The sequence below is a fragment of the Nyctereutes procyonoides genome, unplaced genomic scaffold, assembly GCF_905146905.1.
Source record: "Nyctereutes procyonoides isolate TBG_1078 unplaced genomic scaffold, NYPRO_anot_genome, whole genome shotgun sequence".
NCBI lineage: Eukaryota > Metazoa > Chordata > Mammalia > Carnivora > Canidae > Nyctereutes > Nyctereutes procyonoides.
The window spans coordinates 30,740,155-30,744,536 of record NW_026575046.1 but is presented as its reverse complement, the minus strand read 5'-3'; positions in this window follow the sequence as shown (position 1 = coordinate 30,744,536).

Here is a 4,382-nt window from a genome sequence, read left to right as displayed (position 1 = left end):
ATCACATATTGGCTCATGATGGGCTTGCTCCCAAAGGGCTAAGATGTCTCTGAGTCTTTTGCAAAGTGGTCTTCTGTAGCCAGTGCATGATTCAGTTCATACAACTAGTTCAATAACTAGTTGATGCATAGCAGAATGTGACCAAACATCCCACCAGACAAAAGCACCAAGGAAGCTCATGTGTTCTGTCCTACTCAAAATCATTTTTCTTTGTGAGGTGACTAATTGCTATCAGTTGGTCCAACAGGAACAGATCATCCTGTTAACTAATAAATTAATCATTGCCCCTGAGGGCTTTATTTTATAAAGCATTTCATATCAATAACAAAACTACCATTTTGAGCACTATTAGGTGGACACCAGGCCAGTTGATTGTCCTAACACTTCAGATAATCCTGAAAGTTTGGCATGATTCTTCCCTTTTTCCAGATGAAGAAACTGAACCACAGAGTTTAGTAACCAGCCCAAAGTTTTCACAGCCCAATTTACCACTTCGTCTCTTACAAGAACCAGGTCTGGGATTCAAATCCAGATCTGCTGGAACCAAAGCTCCCACATTTCTGACTTCTGAGTTCAAACTTCCTGCACTGGTCCATCATGGGCTGTTGAGTTTGTCCATTTGTCTAACTTCTCAGTTAACTGTCACAAGGATCTTAAATCCTGAGAAGGGACAGACCAAGGGAATTGTCCATGGTCCCAGAGATGGGTCTTCTTTTTTCATCAGCTAGTTGCTCCTTATCCTGGAGCCAGGCACAGAGGACCCCACCACCACCACCCTGCTTTATTAATCCATGCTCTTGTTTCTAGCTGAGGCTCTCAGAGCTCAGAGGACCTCTGCAGGTCAGAGAGTTGGAGAGGGCCAAGTCACATCTCCTGCAGAGAAAACCAATCAATCTCATGTCAACTCACCCGCTCTCAGAAAGAGCAGCTGATCAGCCACAGCTGATAAGAGAGAGGTAATTTAAAGGTCAGATGAATGCTGGATGTCTATCTGCCCTTCTTTCGTGACAAATGTGTCTGAGATGTAAGCATACTGAGATGGTGATATTTTAAGATGGGTAGCTTATCAGGAACACTGAATTTACCCAGCCTATGGAAATCCCATTTTATAAAATGCAGTGTCTAGGGTTATGAAAGGCAGAGCAATGGACTGAAATGAGCACTGGAAAGGAGCAAAGAGCCCAGAATATACATGGGGCCTTGGCATCAGCTGCTAGTCTTTGGACCCATTGCTTAAATCCCTTGAGTTTCACTTTGCTCATCTTTAAAATGAAGAGTTATGTCAGCCACTGTCATAGCAATGCTGTAATTAGATGGAATGGCCCTTAGATTTCTAGTCTTATGCTGCACAAGGCTAGCCAGAGCTCCGAGGACACTCAGAAAGCAACTGGCAATGCAGGTTATCAGTGGTGGAAACATATTCTCAAAAGGAATCTTATGTAGAACCCCAATATGTCAAACTCATTAAATTTGGACTACTGCTCTAGTCGTTACAGAGTTGGAGCACCCCACCCCCACCCCAGAATCACCAGCACCTCTCCAAAACCTGAACACACGAGAGAACAATCTGAAAGCCAGCCATCTAAGAGCCCATTTTACAAATGGGGAGACTGAGGCCTAGAGAAGCAAATTAACTCAGAGTCTCAATGTGAGCTTAGGTCAGAATCCCGGCTAGAATGCAGAAATCACAAATTCCAACTGAGTGCACTTTCTACAACATTCTGAGTTGCTCATTCTTTTGCTTCTGTGTAACTATATGTGTATGATGTTAAATACGGTGTTCTAGAAGGTGACATCTCCCACCTCTGCTTCAATAAAAACAAGTCCACTTTTATGTCTATGTCTGTTAATAGCATCAGGTAATATTTATTGAGCACTTACTATGTGTCAGGTCATGTGCCAAGCATTTTTATATGCATTATCTCATTTAATACTCCCAGTGAGCTTGTAGGATCACTCTTGTTTTCATTCCCATCCTAGACATGAGGAAACTGGGGGGGGGGGGGTAGAAAAATTAACTTGCTCAAAGCCATACAGCCAGCAAGAAGTAGAGCCAAAATCAACCCCTTTGCTCTCCTGAGTGTCACTTCCTTTTAAGAAAGAGGCCCACAATGTGAAAGGCCCTGCTCTGAAATGGAGGAGCAGCTGACTTTTCTCTTTTTTTCTAGGCCTCCTACCTCTGTCTTGGATGAGTCAGTCAGATAACAGGTCCACCTCTTCCCAGAAGTGAAATGATGGGCCTTTTGCAGGGCCACCAGTTGAGATCCCTGCCAAAAGTGTGCCCTCTACCAGCCTCACACATGCTAGTGACCTGCTGGTACCTTCCACTGGCACCAAAGCTACCACCAAATCCAGCCAGGTTCCTGAGAGCTCAAAGCAAATGGCAGCTACTCAGCCTACTCTGTGCTTCCCTTCCCTCCCCCTGCTTCACCTGCAGCCAGCTGTCTCATCTTCGATGGTTCTACAAGGCACATGAGATGTGCATGCAACTTCTCTGGGGTCATGCTAAGTTACTGTCAGGCCCAAACCCAAACCTCAGCTTTGGAACAACCTACTTTCCACCAACAATCCCTGTAGTTTTTAGTTGTCCCTGACCTTTCCTATTTTGACCCCAAAAATGCCAGCTCTGCACAAGGCTGCTGAGACAAAGGCTATATATAAATGCCTGTGCCCTGACATTCCTATTTCAGAAGTAGTCGATACATTCCTGCTTAAAGGTTCCACTCAACTCACCAAGCTTGCCTGAGACCCAAGTGACTGGGTCCCATTGGAAAGGACTCAAAAAGGAGATGCTAGGTAGACACTCTCTGACCTGAAACACAAGTTAGCAGGGACAGCTGGGGCAGCAGATCCCAATACCAGCTCTATACATGCTGTCCAGCTCAAAAAGAACTCAGATATCAGCTGGCTCATTCTACAACCATACTACAAAATAGGGCCACAAAAAGGATAGTACAGGGTGACACTTAATGACAAGGAATAGTGTTCATGCTTTTAAAAAGCAAAACAAAACAAAACAGGGGTACCTGGGTGGCTCAGTTAGTTAAGTGGTGGATTCATGATCTTGGCTCAGCTCATGCTCTCAGCGTCCTGGGATCAAGCCCCACTGTGCTCAGTGGGCAATCTGCTTAAGGATTCTCTCCCTCTGCCCCTCCTGCTCATTCTCTCTTTCTCTCTCTCAAATAAATACATCTTTAAAAAAACAAAACAAAAACACATTTTATTATACTGTCAAAGCATATACATTTGTTGCATATGCAAATAGAATACACACACCCTAAAAATTAAAAATGGGATATTATTGTATGAACTGTTTTCTATCATGATTTTTTCCCTTAGAGTAGCATAAACATCTTTCTGCACATGCATACACATCTGTGTGCATGAACCTCCTCAGTGTTAATTGCCAGTGATTTTGCTCTTTCTTATTTCCATAGTTTTGGTAGACAGATATTGATTTAGCACATCTACATTCTCCTTCTCCTTTGGGGAACAACCCACCCTGCCCCAACAGTTGTGGCAGGGCAATCATGGTGCTCTTGCCCTCACCCCCAGCATCACCGCCCCACCCCCAAGATTGTCACATGACTCAAGTTAGCCAAGCAAAGTTCTCTGCCTCCCTGCACATAATGGATGGTTCAGAGAGAGCTTATGGCCCAGCGTGAGCCTCTAAGATTTAATATCTGAACATTGTAGGAGAAAGAAGCTTGCCTTCCCTCTGGAATTTCAAGCTGAAAAGATCATATAAGCCAAAAACTGCTGGGAGACTTATTTTCATGCTTTCGTGATATTTAAGGGAGAAACCATGCCTTAAAGTGAAGGCAAGGCAGAGGAGAAAGTAGAGCTAAAAATGGAGAAAGAGCCCTGATAACATGATTTGAGCTTCTGTATCCAATCATGCCTGATGCCTGAAATTCCTAACCATGTCATTCAGTAGATCCCTTCTTAAACCAAGTGAAATGGATTTCCATAATAGACCTAACATGTATGTTTTCTAATAGCCAGATGTGTGTATATATCACTTTTTAAGAACAATGATAAATAAGCCCAACCATTTTTTAAGAACACTTTTTAAGAACACTTTTTAAGAACAATGGTAAATAAGCCCAACCATTTTTTGTTATTTAAATTCAATTAGCCAACATATAGTGCATCATTAGTTTCAGACGTACAAATCAGTAATTTATCAGTTGCATATAATAACACCCAATGCTCATCACATCACATGCCCTCCTTAATGCCCATCACCCAGTTACCCCGTCTCCCCACACACCTCCCTGCCAGCAACCCTCAGTTTCTTTCCCATAGTTAAGAGTCTCTCATGGTTTGTCTCCCTTTCTGATTTCTTCCCATTCCATTTTTCCTTCCCTTCCCCTATGATT